Below are 16,010 nucleotides of genomic sequence, written 5' to 3'. Positions count from 1 at the left end.
CTCCTTTCACTTTCCTCCACATGTCTCTTGCAAACAAGCACACCCACATGGACACACATTTACATACACACCCAAATCCATAGTCCCAGGTTCCCCTGCACCCCACAACCTATTATCAGTGGAGGTGCCCTGGCTTATAAAGGCCTGCCCCCTCCCTAAAACAAGGTAAAGGGAGGATTAGTGAGCACCATTTAGGGGTTCTTTTCAGCCCACTATTTCATTTCATTAGCTTGTGACCTCTCCAGTTAATTATTTTGATCTGGCCAAAGGCTTGGCCTGCTTTTAATGATCCTGACTGACTCACCGCCCCCAGAACGCACAATACTTAACACACCCATTGAGGGGCGAGGAATAAGAGGAGTGAAAAGGAAGGAGGAGAGAAAGGAGAAAGATTGAAAGTGGCATTTACCAGTCACCAGCAGCGGCTGTATGGAAGGGGAACCTGGTGACGGCAGGGTGGCGTAACGCCCTGAGACTTTTTGTCAGAATATACTATTGTCCCTTATTGATGGAGAGGCTCTCCTTTTTAAAGGGCAAAATCATTGCAGGGCTTTAAGCTGATTTCAGTGGAAAAAAAGGAGAGAATAAAAGAAAGGGAATCCAATGCACCTCCTTTTTATTTTAAATAACAGTGAAGCAAAAAGGCTGGCTTTTGGAAATCATTCAATTGAAGTGTCATGGTTAACTACTGTGGAAATGTTGAGAGTTACTATAGGGGCCATCAGGAGAGACTGATAATACAGTGGCCAACAAGGATGCAAAAGATGAAACTGAAAAACAAACAAAAAAAGGCAAATTTAAAAAGGCTCGAGCACTTCTACTACCAAAACGTATTTTCTGCTTGTTGTATTAGTTTTTTAGGTAACACTTTACAATGAGGGTACATTAATTAACATTAGTTAAGGCATTATTAAGCCTTAACTAATGGTTACTAACAGTTAACTAATGTGTCTAGTAATCATTTATTAAGGGTGTTCATGTTAACTACGGTGTTAATAATGCATTATTTAATCCTTATTAAGGATGCTATTAACATTATTGAATGCAGTAATAAGCCTTAACTAACAGTAAATTTATACAATAATGAACATTAAGAAACCTTAACAGATATCTCTTGTTAACATTAATTAAGGGTTCACATGTTAATTAAGCCTAATAACTAATATTACTAAATGGTTGATAAAGATGTTCATTTAGATGCATGTCTTGAGGTTCACAGCTAAATCATGTCATTAAGACAAAAGTGTTTGTTTTTATTCATGTTTATTTAAAGTTAATGACTGTTCACTTACTTGTCCATCCTCCAACTGGTGACTTATTTTTGGTAAAGGTTGAGATCAGTGGACCACACCATGGTCTTCATGTAGACTTTAGATTATTTCTTTATATTCATGTAGACGTTCTTAACTTACAGCCTAACCTATCATTATTGTTGATGTTATATAAGCATTATTAAACCATGATTAACCATTTGTTGATGCTCTGAATAAGCATTACTTAACCATAATTAACCATTTATTAATGCTCTGAATAAGCATTACTTAACCATAATTAACCATTTATTAATGCTCTGAATAAGCATTACTTAACCATAATTAACCATTTATTAATGATCTAAATAAGCATTACTTAACCATAATTAACCATTTATTAATGCTCTGAATAAGCATTACTTAATTGTATTTTTTAATGCATTTGTGACCCTTGTAAATTTAAATCAATCACAGAGCTATTAAACAGGGAAAAATTAACAAATTGAATACAATCATCATGACAACCATCTCTTTTCCACACTTATTCAAAATTTTAAAAAGATAGCGACTTTTTACTTCATGTTCAACATCCTTTTGTGACAGTGCCACTGTCACTGAGGATGGTGAGTCTTGGATGTAAATGGCATAAGATGAGTGAACTTTGAACTTCTGTTGAAGCGACTCTCACTTGTAATGGCTCCAGACAAAATGAAACAAACACTTTTGTCTTAATGACATGACTTGGCTCTGAACCTCAAGACATGCATCTACCCTTATTGTAAAGTGTTACCGTTTTTTATTCAATGTTTTCTAAATTAGTATCTAATTTTTGCTAATGGAAATCTTTCAGGTTGTTGCAGTACATTTCCCCTTGTTGGCCAGCGAATATGGAAGAAGACCTGTTGAGAATGCAAAATGCTTCAACTCAATGTAGACTTCCAATTAAATCTACTTTTGGATGTTTACATCTCATAACATGGTCATGTCTCTCTTCTCTTCGCTTCTCTTCTCCACCCGTCTCTCTGTAGCTGATCTGCACTAATTACCTGTATTTGTTCATCCTGTGGGTGTTTGGAAAGGGATAGTTTTCATTTACCCACCACAACACAGCTCCATATTGAATGCAAACATGACAAATTCAAAGCAGCTTGTGCGACTTAACGCATCATAACCATTCCACCTAAAATATTTCTTATTTTGACTAAATGTGAAGGATGAAGTTTTAGGGGCGGAGGGAGCTGATGGGCAAGTTAGTGTGATATTCTTGTTTTTTTCCCCTCTTCTTTCCTTCCCTCTAAGTCTGTTTTTGTGCCTTGTATTTGCTGGCAGCACTGCTGGCCAGTTTACTCTGTCTGGCTATGCATGTAAAGAGTGTCCCCTCTTTGTTCCAGCCTTGGGCCCACAGCCAAGCTCCCCCATCAAAACTTAAGCCACACACACACACGCACACACGCACGCACACACGCACACGCACACGCACACGCACACACACACACACACACACACACACACACACACACACACACACACACACACACACACACACACACACACACACACTTGTACCCGCAGAGTACCCCACTCACCCCTTTTTTCCAACTCTCTCCCTCTCCCCCTGCAATGCCCTCAAATTGCACATAACAAAAAAAAGGAGGATGGAGATCCAGAGACAAGCATCACTTTAAAAAAGCAGGTGTCCAGAACTTTTCAGCACTGGTTGATTTCAAATGGAGACCCTTTAACCTCTGTGCTTTTCTAGCTGGTGGCTGAGGTAGCTGGTCAGAAGCCTAATCAGTCTCGTCTGACAATACGGGGAGGTTGAGGGCTGTCAGTCCTTCTTTCAAACAGGGGCTCCAATAAAGCCGTGGCAGGGGAACCCCTGATTGATTAGTGCCTCTTTATTGAAGTGCGTGTGTGAGTGTGTGTGTGTGTGTGTGAGGGAGCAGGAGAGTTTGTGTCTATAGGGGCCCAGCCAGGAAGCGTTATTTAAATCCAGCCAGAGAGAGCACTATAATTATGACTCTTTCTTTCTGCTGGCCGGTTAAAGCTGACAGAGAGGGTTCTTACGGCTCACTTCACCCTCTCAGCCTCCTAAAGAGAGATTATTACTGGCCCCTGAGAGCTCAGGGCTAGCCAGGCTCATCAGTGGGGCTCTATAGACCTGAGAGAAGGGCCGTGTCCAGCCAGAGGAGGACTCAAAACAGACATAAAAAAAAGGTGGAAGACTGGGATGGAGACAAATCACAGTGTAATCCCATTTTGACTTTATCTAGTGTGTCAAATCAATGAAACCAGACAAAGTTGTGAGCCAGTTTGCTTCTATGACTGGCATTTAGATGCTTTACTCTCCCCCATCCAACAAACAAACAAACAAATAAACACAAACAGAAGCTGACTGGGGGTCAGATAAATTAGGAAAATGTGGAGAGCTTGTGTGGGCTTGTTGGTAGGAGGTCTTCCTCCTCTCTCTCTTATTATCAGGTCATCCACTATCAGTGTGTGTCTCCCTAGAATCGCAGTGCTGGCCGGTCCTCCGCTCAGCTCCTATTGTTCAGCAACAGCCCCTATCTGCTGCTCACCACTTTAATGTGTGTGTGTGTGTATGCCTGTGTATCTGTGTGTGCTCACCTGCACTACAAGAGAGCTGCATCATAACTCATACATTTCACTCCCATCAGCATTTCTTAAAGAAAATAAAGCAAACACAAAATGCTATAGTTAAAAGTCAAATTAAGCAAACAAAGGGAGATCCAATTTAAATTTCAAACATTGTAAAGCTGTTATTTGTGGCAGACTACAAGGAAGAGTTATTTGTTTAAGGAACACCTGTTGTAAAAATAAGGTATTAATGGGTTTATGGTCATAATTGGAATACAAAGATACGGCACATACTGTATATTCATGTACGATTGAAAAGGGCAGTGAGACACTCATCAGATTCTTCACTAAAAGAGAAATAGCAAAAATCCAACATGTAGAACGACTTTAACTTCGTAAAAGTGCTGTTGGAAAAGTACAAAGTATGATCTGATCATTATTTTTGAAGGATTTAGTATCAGAATGTTTTACTGATGTGGTCGTAGATGTAGCTAATTGATTACATTTCATATTAAAGCAACATATCACACCAGAGAGATTGCTGTTGTACTTAATATCAGCAGTGCTGTGATTCAGTCCTAGGTTCATAGACCAGAGGCCATTGCCATCGATAATCACAGCTGTCCTTATATTCAGCTCATTGTGATTTTGCTTTTGTGCAACAATTTTACGAGCACCTTTGACTTAACAGATGAATGTTTTTGTTTTTTTAACCATTTCTTTTTAATCACCAGTAAAACAGGTCCCACACCTCGAGTGAGCTTTACTACACTCTTTCTAAGTTATGTAATTCACCATGGACCAGCTACTTTGTACAATGTACATTTAAGAGAGTTGTCATTTACTTATGTGGTCTGTGTAATTTAGAGATGCAAGCTTGATCAATCAGACCAAACATCACCTGCTGTAATGTTAATAAACTATTGTAGCAACCCAAAATGTTAATGTTTGTTACACCATGAGTGTGAGAGCTGTTGCAGTTTTAGACCTCTGGCTAGTGTTGTTCCTATGTGTATGTTAAAGATGTGCTCCTGTTACAGTAACTGTATGTTAAACTAAGATGTTCACCACTGACCTGATCTTGACCACACAACATGTAAAACACCTGAAGTAGGGGTGCAGATGGCCTAGCTGTTAGGTGGCGTCCCATTAGTCCTCCAAGTGAGCAGCCTGCGCTCAAATTCAACCTGTGGCTCCTTTCCCGCATGTCACTACTCTATCTGTAGCATCTGTCCCTGGTTTCCTACTCTATTCACTGTCCAATCAATAAGGAAAAACGTCCAAAAATAAATCTAAAAACAAACAAACATCTTGTGAAGTGAAGTCCATGTGCTGCTGTACTCTATATCGTTCAGCACTCATTGAATGTCTGTGGCCTAATCAGATTACTTCTGTAGGAACTTACTACTGTTGAACATTTTACTGTAATCTACAATAACATGCTTGCATGTTCAGTCTTTATTCACAGTGCTACTAGGTTTAGCTCTCATATAAACGTAGTAAATGAATTAGTACAGTATTGACCTACAAATGTGACCGTGTAGAATAAGAATGGTCTCACTATAAACTCTATGTGTATGCATCTCTCGATAACTGTGTGTGTGTGTGTGTGTGTGTGTGTGTGTGTGTGTGTGTGTGTGTGTGTGTGTGTGTTGGTCTGTTCACATTGTGTCTGAGCTGTTATAACATGAACCTCTGGGTGTGGTAAGACTTTAACTCTACTGACAGTGCAGTGACAGAGTAAACCTCCAGGTTATTCTGCAGTCCTTGAACCACGTTGTGCTGCCAGGCCTCTGTGGTACCGACACAACACATCACCACCACTGTCACTCCTCAAACCTGAACAATGCTTTGTCTTTACCTGCACAAGAGGTACATCTATGAAGACTTTCTGCTTGATGTTTGTTCTTGTGTATTCCGAGAGGTGAGGGTATGCTGTAAAAAGTTTCTATTTTGTGCTTTTGTATGGGTCCCCCTGAAGTCCAGTGCTTTCATGTTGAATCATGATGTTCTTGTGTCAATAGTCAAGAAGAACTGGACGCAGTGACAGACCTCTGAGTCAATATTTAGACTCAGGTAGAGTGCTCGGCTTCCCCCTCCCTCTGGTGATTTTTAGTTGCCGGCGGTTACAGTTTTCTGCTCCTGCCGCCCGATACAAACAAGACAGGCAGCTCTTGTCATTTGACTCCTAGGATTAACAGAAGCAAAGAATACAATCCTAACACTTTGAAGTGCGTAAGATCTTAGTATCTTACTTCACACAGAGCACAAGAAAAGACCTTTCATTGTTATTGATCTGAAGAAACCGCCGGTCTGCTTTTTGCTTTGAACATCATATGATCTTCTGTTCTGCTTTTTAGTCATTCAGAAGAACGTCAAGACATTTCTTGGACAGTTACAAAGAAATAAGCAATGACTCACCACATTGATTCAGTATAATTATCCCCTTCATAATAAGCACAAACGGCTTGCATGTCTTTGAATTTCTGTGTATGTGTGTCAGGTTTTTCAGTAAATTTCGATGGCGTGTGGCAGCAGGTCTGGTCTGTTTCCCATTAATCACAGTTTGTTAGATAACAAGCCCATTCTCTCTTTATGTCCCGTCCAGGTTCACGGCCTCCTCAGATATAGACGATCCACAGGTAAACACACAGGCATCAGTACACACACCTACACCTGCTTAAGTATTAACCATGTCAGCCATATGTGAGTAAACGCACAGGTCTTCAAATATTCTGTCAAACACACACATACACACACACCACCACACACACCCACACCTGTGTTCAACAGGTCTTCAGTTAGAGGGGGGAAAATTCCGACATGAGCCCATTTATCATGGGGAGACGGCCAGGGATTAGATATTGGTGATAAAGATTTTGAGTCAACATCCCAGGCAGGTGTCGAGCACTTTTTTACTGCACACCGGTGACTCCACTCCTGGGTCTTTATGGGCAATAAAGGATGAAACTCTTCTTCCCTCCATCAAACCCCTTTTCCTTTATGTCTGAACAGCTTCCAGGCTGAGACTTTAGCAACCTGCAGACAGGTAGAGGGCATTCAAATCTGCCACCAAAACAAAATTACAATTTGCCTGTTTTTGCAGGACAACCTATTTGGCTACTTAAATATATATAAGCAGAGTGATTTTACCCATTAAACCCCCTTTTATATTTTGAGTATGCATGCCAAAATACCTACTTTCTACAGTGTGGTAAGCGTGTCTTAGCCTATCAATGCTAGGGATACTATGTTGTAAATGTAAATGTATTTTTTGTTTAAAACTATCTGCCCCAAAACCAAAGTTGAAAGCTTCTGGGACCCAGTTAATAAATAGAAATGGGATATGATTTAAACTATATACATGGGTCAATCCTTGAAAATGGGTTGTTGCAAAGAAATACAGGATTACAGAATCAGATTTTAATGGGTAGTCCAATCTTGGCTTTTATTTGAGTAAAACCTACACACACACACACACACACACACACACACACACACACACACACACGCAACGCAACGCAACGCAACGCAACGCAACGCAACGCAACGCAACGCAACGCAACGCATAAGGACTAAACTTGTAGTACATCCCCATGTTCCCGGGTATCTATGTTAACCAACAGTTTACAGTAAGAAATGGGTTAAGGTCTGTGTATCACACCAAGGAGCTTTAGTGTGTGATGCATCATATTAAGCCGGGAAAACATGAATTGAACCTTTGACATATGAAAAAAGTATTTTATTAAGGTTCCCTAAATGTGTCATATTAAAAAGGATGCTGAGAAGAGAAATTTGAGAAACCCATTGACCTGAGGATTGTAGATGTGCTCTCTCCAAATTGCCCTGAACGGCAGAGATGCACTTCCCATTCAGTATTGGCTCACACTATAGTGAGTATTAGTGAGTACCATGAACCCACCAGAAATCACTTACAGTAACACACTTTTCTCATTTTACAGTATTTTAGGATGCACTGAAATTATTAAGAACAGAGAAGATCTCTAAAACTGAAACTCAGTATATCGTAGGGCACAATAACGTATATTAAAAATTCCATGTCTTTTTAAAAGTAAGTGTAAGTGCCACAAGTACTTCATACATCTTTCATGACATATTGTGAAGACTTCATTCATCTCTCCTCTATAATTATTTGGGGGAAATACAAGAACACCTTCAGTTCTTTATTTCTACACCCCTCAGAAACACCAGTTCGTCCTGAAAACTACTAAATCTCTTTGCCTATAAAATATTATAGAACCATTTAGTTTAAATATTTGAGTCAAAGGGCTGGTTAGCTCATAAAACCTGTAAAGGCATTGAGTGTTGAGAGAGTTTGAAGCGTTTGAGTTGCCCAGAAGCATATAGACTGTTTCTCATGCTTTGACAGGTTCAGACATAGAAAATATAGATTCCCCCAAGTATGATCACATGGCACATACAATTATTTTAACTACAAACCTTTAAATTATGCATTGCCCTTTTCTAATTGTTGGACCAACGCATGGAAATCAGTGCATCGGCTCAAATGGAGAGGTGTGCCACCCCAGGGATCGATGCAAACATGTGTTTACAGTGTCGCTGCAGTGATAAGTAATCTCCTTGTAAACGTAGGAATTCATGGTGTGCTTTCACTTCTACTGGGAGGTCCACATTCACTCACCTCAGAGACAACAGCACATGCCTGCAACAGTAGTGTTAGTGAACCCCCAGAGCCACCTACTGGAACCAGCCACTCCATCAGACTTTGACAGGGATGAAGCCACAGGCCGAGGAAATTAACTAAGTTATCCATTCACGTGCTAGTCCGTGCTGAGAAAGGCAGGCAGGGAGAAGCTGCTCCATTTGTTGCCTGATCAATCAAAATCCATTCCTGGCTTTCTTTTTGGTTTGGGAACAGTGAATTAGGGTGGATTGTCTTCTGAGTGATCCATTCCTGTTATAGTTTCATCACAATAGACAGCAGAAGAATGCCAGTTGGTTTTCCTGCAGGGATCCTTTACTGTATTGGACAAATACAGATGGATGGACAGCATGCACTGGGAGCTATTGTTACTTGGTGGGGAGGTTGTCCTGCATCTGCTGCCCACTGGGACCAGTTAGTCCTTTTAGTAGTCTGATACATGAACATATAAAAACATTGTTGTTATGAATAAACAGAGCTGTTTTATTCCTCTTAATCCAGAAATTTGAAGCATAAGTCTTATTTTATGCAAGTATATTTATAATCTTCTAGTTTGTAAGACCATCTTTATTTAAAGCTCCTGAAAGACATTTTTAGGTCGTGCAGATTTGGGGCCCCCTGTACAAAGTGGGAAGATTTATTTATCTAAATAATTAGTCCTTCTTTCATTGTTTCTTTGTTTTGTTTTGAATGTCTTACCTGCAATTGAAAATGAATTTCTGGCATAAACAAAAATGTAAACCGCTTCATCTTAGAATTTTTCCGTGGCAGGGATGAGATCCATGTAAAATAACTGCTTAGAAATAATCAGTCTTCTTATTATAATTATATAATTAGTAAAAAAAAAAAAACTTTTCAAAGGAGCATTGACTCTATGTCTATGGGCACAACAAAATAAGTAAAAACATCGTTGTATAACTATTATCTGTCCTTTATAACTTGTGACCTTATCTAAGTAAAAGTACCTCAACACACAAACACACACAATCCCTCTATCTTGGCTTGGTCGTAAACAAGAAAGATGCATCTTTAATTCCTCCCTTCAAGATAGCAGAAGGAAGGCAGGGTAAATAAAACATGATAAAGAAAAGAGGAACCAATAGCTGCTGGTCCGGTGTGCTGCCACAGTTTGCTTAATGTTAAACCAATAAGATAAAACATGGAGCATGCAGTCTGGACTCGCTCCACACAGAGATCGAGCCTGAACTAGGCACTGTGTGGCCTATGGCCTCAGTCCCTGTATCAGCAGTTCTGATTTTCAGTTAGATAGTAGGGCTCAAACGCATGTTAAAGATAAAGTTTACAGCTCCAGGTTATCGGCAGGTGAAACTAAAAAGGAGAGGTTGAACTTCTTTGCTCTCAAACTCTCTGTGTGCTTGTTTCTCTTTGAAGAAAATAGTAAGAGAAAAGGGATAAGGTGGATTTGGAGTTGCACAGGTGGAAGATGATGCGACTATAATAATGAATGAGATCCTGAGTTTGATAACATCTTGTAAGGAAAAAAAAATAATGAAGACGTTCCGGTGATTTGCAAAGTCGGGGAAGACAAAAAGAGAAAGCGGAGAAACCAGTTCAAGAGATCCCTCTCGAGTCTCACATACTTTATAAAAAAGATGGATGACATGACGGCTCCGGAAAGAGTGGTGACTGGCTGCAGTAAGCTCGTGAGCTATACCTTCTCTCCATAATAGCAGAAGGGTCTTGGGTCAAACTAGTAAACGAAAATACACATCAAATACATTTTTCTTGTTCAGAATTTCTGGCATTATAATTGGTTATTATGATGTTGATTCATGTCAAAAGGTTTATTTTCCTGAGAGAATTACTTTTACTACTACTACTTTTTTATGTGTTTCTAAAAAATTATTATAACGCCAAGATTGATGACTTTGTCAACAAATGCGGCCCCTGCAGGGCTATATATATATACAGTATGTACATCCCATAAGCAGAGTATGGGAGGAATGGCATGAGCAGTGGTGATTCTAGAGTCTGTTGGGGCCCCGGGCAAAAACCAATTGAAGGGCCCTCAAACCAGCACGTCTGCTCCAGTAGCCAGATGCATACTCCTCTTTTTCTCTCCTGTAGATGGATAATTCCTCTTCATTGACCTCTGTTGACTTTCATTTACAAACTTTGGTTTTTACAACATTAATGAACATTAAACATTAACAGTGAGGGCTGTCAAATGGGGAAAATGTCATTGCAAAAATTTACACATTTAGGGCCACTGCTGTGGTTTAAAGTTTGTCACCCCTCAAGGGACCCCTCCTGCTCCCAAGTAGTTGCCTAACTTGCCTGTTGTCAAGCAGCTCCTCTGAACATGAGGAGACGTAACAAGGACAAACAATAGAGTCATTAGACTCTACATAACCATGAGTGTTTGCTTCAGTCCGACACAAGCATGTCTTCTCATGTTGAGTGTACCAAACTGAGGGATCTCAGTTTTTTGCTACAAGTTAAATACGTCCTTTGGTTTGTGGAATGCACATTTTCTGGGGTTGATTTGATTGATAATTTTTCTAGATGTGTTCCATCTTAGACTTCACTTTTTGTCCATACCTACCTCTGTGGCCCCTAAAAACACTACCACCTGATGAAGACCTCTGGCCAAATTGTTGTGATTTGATAAGATATAGTTTCAAGTAAGTATCTTCTTTTTCTTGTTGCTGGTTTTCAATTTACCTGCACCGACGTGATGTGCTTAAAATGGGGACGGGACGTCAATATGGCAGCTCCACCAGTCAGCTCTCATCTCGCTGGTTTCAAATGATGTCATCAACGGCATACATCTGAGCCTATTGCAGGAGGTATCTTGGCTGCTTTTTTGTACAGGAAGAGGTGAAGATGTGTTGTCCATATGTATGCACAACCTACTGTCCTTCCACATCTCCTCATCTCCGCCCACTTTCCTCTTGCTTCATTTAGCCCCACACATTTGTGCACTCCCAGGATGATCCTGTGTGGCTGAGCGAGCTTGGACTTGTTCATTTGTGACCCTTGCGAAAGAGAATTGGGATAATGGCCAGATTTTAGTTTAGTTTGAGGATCGGAAGTTGCTGAAGCAGTTGGCCCTCACAAATGTGACACACACCCACAGACTGATGACTTTGGGGCCTGAACCAAGGGAAAGAAGAGAGAGGGACGAGTGAGTTGGAGGTTGATGAGACTTTGCTTCTTAGTTGATCTTTGTGCATCCGAAAACATGCAGTATTTAATGTGACTGTTGACATGTCTTATGTTTGATTTGGTACACTTGTGTGCATGCATAACAAAGAAAAGTGCTTGCACAATCTTTGCACGTTGTGTATGTATTTGTCATAGACAAGAAGAGAGCCTGCTGCCCCCAAGGCATCAGTACACACACACACAGTGGCACACATGCACAAACACTATTGTTTTTCATCAAACATCTTGGGATTTTGTGCTGCTGCGCTGGCAAATCAGCATTCCCAAGTACCAAAACAATTTTGCATTTGGAAGACAGCACACAAGTCTTTGTTTATTCCCTGCTTCATTCAATTACCCCCTCTTTGGTTTGTTTAACATTTCGTACTCATGATCTAATTTTTTGTTTGGTTGCTCTTCAGATCTGTAAATTAACGCCTCAGCTGAGCGCTGAAGCCACATGTGGTGTAGAATTCATTAAGCCTCCTTTTCCCCTGCGCATGTGTGTGTGTGTGTGTGAGAGCACACATCACAGAACGACGGCATCCCCGGAAAGTGAGAGTGTGTGTATGTGTGTGTACATGTGATGCTACGGTGAAAGGCACCATCTGTTCCATGTGACAGTAATGAAGTGAGGGGCATTGTGGAACAAAGCCTCAGACCCATTCATCACAGCTGTAGGCGGGCCAAGCATATTCCCCCTGTCTTATAGGGATACCTCTACACACACACACACACACACACACACACAAACTGCAACCCCACACCTAACCGAATGGTGCTAGTTTGCCCTTATGATGAGTGTAAACACTTGTAGAGCAGTTATTTTATGTGGCATTTATGTAAACTCAAATTCTAATGACTTAACAGTAAAATCTTCACCATTCATTTGCATGTTCTTTTTCTTATCTGTATAATATATTTATTTAACTGACTGTAACAGCAACTATGCTGCCTGTTAGTGTGCAATCATGTCAAATCTGCAGTTACAACCTTGGGCTCCACTCCTTGAGAGACACGTAAATCAACTGGATCAAAACAAACTGTTGAAACATGAGATGTAAAATCCCCTCTGAAAACAAGGCGGCCCGTTTTATCCTTTTTTTTTTTTTTTTCAAAAGGGAGGGTTCAAGTTATCTTTAGTTTGTTTGAATTCACTTATACCAGAGGCTTGTAATAACTCTTCATGTCACAGCTGATAGTCATATACTGTAAAAGACAATATATAGAGCAATTGATAATTTAATCTTGTATATTTGAGATACATGGACCTTCAATGGCATGAACATTACAAGCTAAAAGTTGCAGGCCACAATCTCCTCTGCAAGGTGATAGGAATAATAAGATTAGAGAGCCTAAGGGTCTCACAAATAAAATGTTATCAATTGTGATTTAACCTGTAATTCCACGATGATCTGAATATGTATTTAGTAGAAATTATTTTTAAAAAGCATGCATGGATCCATAATTTGGTTAAAAGTCAACAAAATGAATGATGGACCTATTCCCATACTTGTTGAAATGTCATGGTAGAAAAAAAGCTCAAATGTTAGCATACATTGAATAAAGGTGAAGCTTCGTGAGTTGTTGTACTTTATCCAAATAAAATGATACTGATCACATTTGGAGATGGCATGAGGGACTCCTGTCTAGATCACACCTCACAATGGGCCTCATTCACTAATATATGCGTAGAAATGTTCTTACTCAGCGCACAAAATTAGTGCACACCCAAAACCACCATAAGATTCTTGAAACGTGCGTTTGTTCTCACCACCTTGTTGTTTAATAAACATGTTAGTGAACCCGCATTATTCTAAATTGACCTGCATTCAATGCAATCATTCTAAATTTGCAAAAAAAGAGCAGTGTGTCTGGGGGCTTAGATGTCGTTCCATAGAATAACATAGTTGCAGCAGTTCTGTACTTGCCTTGGCAGTTGCAATCAGCTGATAAGCCACTAGTCACACCCTTCAAAAATCTTTTGAAGGTCTGATACGCTCTCTTCTGAAGGGACCGGCTGCAGCAGAGAGAACTCCAATGATTTCCCGCTAGCCTGGACATTATCTTTTATTATTGTAGTATTGATTAAGAGCCCCCCGACGGCAAAATCGACATATTGTATCGTTAAAGTAGTATGATATGGATGAAAAGGCATACATTTCATGGTTATTTCATACATTTTCTCAATGCATTAGTAAATTCATGTTTTTAATTGTTGTCTATTAAACAAATTATTTTTACTGAATGTATTTTTATTATGTCATGCATTTAGTTAAATGAGTGTATGTTTACATTTTCTGAGAAAGCTGAAATTGAGCCTGTTCACAAATACAGCAGCTTCATTTACAACAACATGTACATTCATTTGTCAAACCATCACAGTCACAGAAAAAACTAGTCAAGGCCCTTATATATCTGATCTGGGATTAAGCTCTGCATTCAAGTTCAGGATTCAAACAGATAAGCCTTGCATTTTCAGACTGGATCATTGGTGTACAAAAACATTAATATACTGATTCTCGAACTGATTCACGAAATAATTCACTGTAATCTCATTCGATGTTTCTTTTACCCCATTTTTAAATTGATATCCTTTTAGACTTGTGAACAGGTCTCCCTAGATTGATTTGGTTGCTTGTCTTACCTTATAGAACTGTTGTCCTTTTGGGTGACAGCAGTTTGAGATTTCTGTAAAAACTCAACCGTGATAATCATGAATGCTTTCAAGGAGAGACCGACTAAACATGTGCACCATTATCTCCATTTGAGGATTCACTTAGAACACATACATACAAAGACACTGAGAGACACAGAACTCTAGGAAAGGCTGCATCTACAGAGAAACCTGTGTTCAATACACTGTGCAGTAAGTCCAGACTTATGTTTAACCAGGTTTTGAGAATTACTTGTACCTGAAGTGCAATGCACTGAGGATAGGTCAAAGACTGTTGGGAGTTTGGAGCTTTAATTCACAAAGTGGGGCTAACCCTGCCTCTTTAAAGATCAGTACATTTAAGAAGCCATTTTTGTTATTGTGTTTGTTTCTTGATACAAGCACAGCTGATAAATATGACAACTTTAGCATATGGTATAGCAACTACCCCAAACCAATCCATTTAGAAAACACTTCTTCCTCCTCTTTCTATGCAGGTCCCCCTATCAACCCAACACCAGCTCCTGGTCTATTTGATAAACCAAAGCCGACCTCATCTCTGTGCAAATGATTAGAATCATTGTTCAAACATTGACATCAGCTGGAAACGCTTTATTCTCTGCTCTGTTTAACCAGACAGGGCTTTCCTAATGCTACCAACACTAATATTGACTTTTTCCGCCTAATCCCTCAATGTCTTGCGTCGTCTCAAAACGATGAATGCCAACATTAAACAGCCCATTTATCATATTTTTGGGGACTCACTGGAGGTGTCTCCTCTGTGTAACCTGCCCTTTCTTCTTTTGTAAGAGCACAGTTCAATGCCAGAACGCACTTTCAGTTTCGTTGTTTGGTTTAAGACTCCCTACTACCCACCCCACCCCCCCCCCCCCCCCCAACACACACACCAAAACCACCACCAACACCACCCTTCAATGCTCGCCATCCCTTTAACGGACATACAATGAGCTTCATTCTCTCCACTTGTTGCCCTCTCCCTGCATGGGTTGCTTGTGTGTCCTCCATCTTTACACTATATCAACACACGCTTTGTACATTACTGCCCCCTCTGACCCCAGACTGAGGCTGCTCCCTTCATCTGCAACCCACGCACACACCCACGCAACACACACACACCACACTTGATTCCCTTGTGTTTGTGCTTGTAGATACACTGGGTGTTTGTTTGCAAGTGCGTTTAGAGTTGTGTTGTTCCCTGTGTGCAGTTTTTCTCTCGAAACATGGCGTGAAGTGTTGGTCAACTTGTTGGTCAACTTGTTGTGCACAGGTTAACTCCTCCTGCCCTTTTGAAACTCCTGTGGGAGACCCGCGCTCAAACATCAATCCATATTTCTGTATTTCCAGTCCTTTCTTCTACCATGTACAAAATAATGGACTTTTTCTAATAATGCATAACACTAGTTTCTGTACTGGAATACAATACCCCTGCACCCATCAATGCAGACTGGAGCAAAGCAGAGTTGAACATTTGCAGCTTTAACAGAGTTTCATACATAAAGATAAACTCCTTTTTCATGCTTGAAAACCATTGTAGTCACTTGTAGTATTACAAATTGCTCCTCACATCTTTTAATGGTTCTCCTCTTCTTGGTCTGTTGTGAGCTGGTTTAATTCTCCTCTCTCTTCATCG

Source organism: Labrus bergylta, chromosome 7 (assembly GCF_963930695.1).
Source record: "Labrus bergylta chromosome 7, fLabBer1.1, whole genome shotgun sequence".
In the NCBI taxonomy this organism is placed as follows: domain Eukaryota; kingdom Metazoa; phylum Chordata; class Actinopteri; order Labriformes; family Labridae; genus Labrus; species Labrus bergylta.
The sequence above is the reverse complement of the archived record's forward strand: the minus strand, read 5'-3'. Positions refer to the sequence as shown.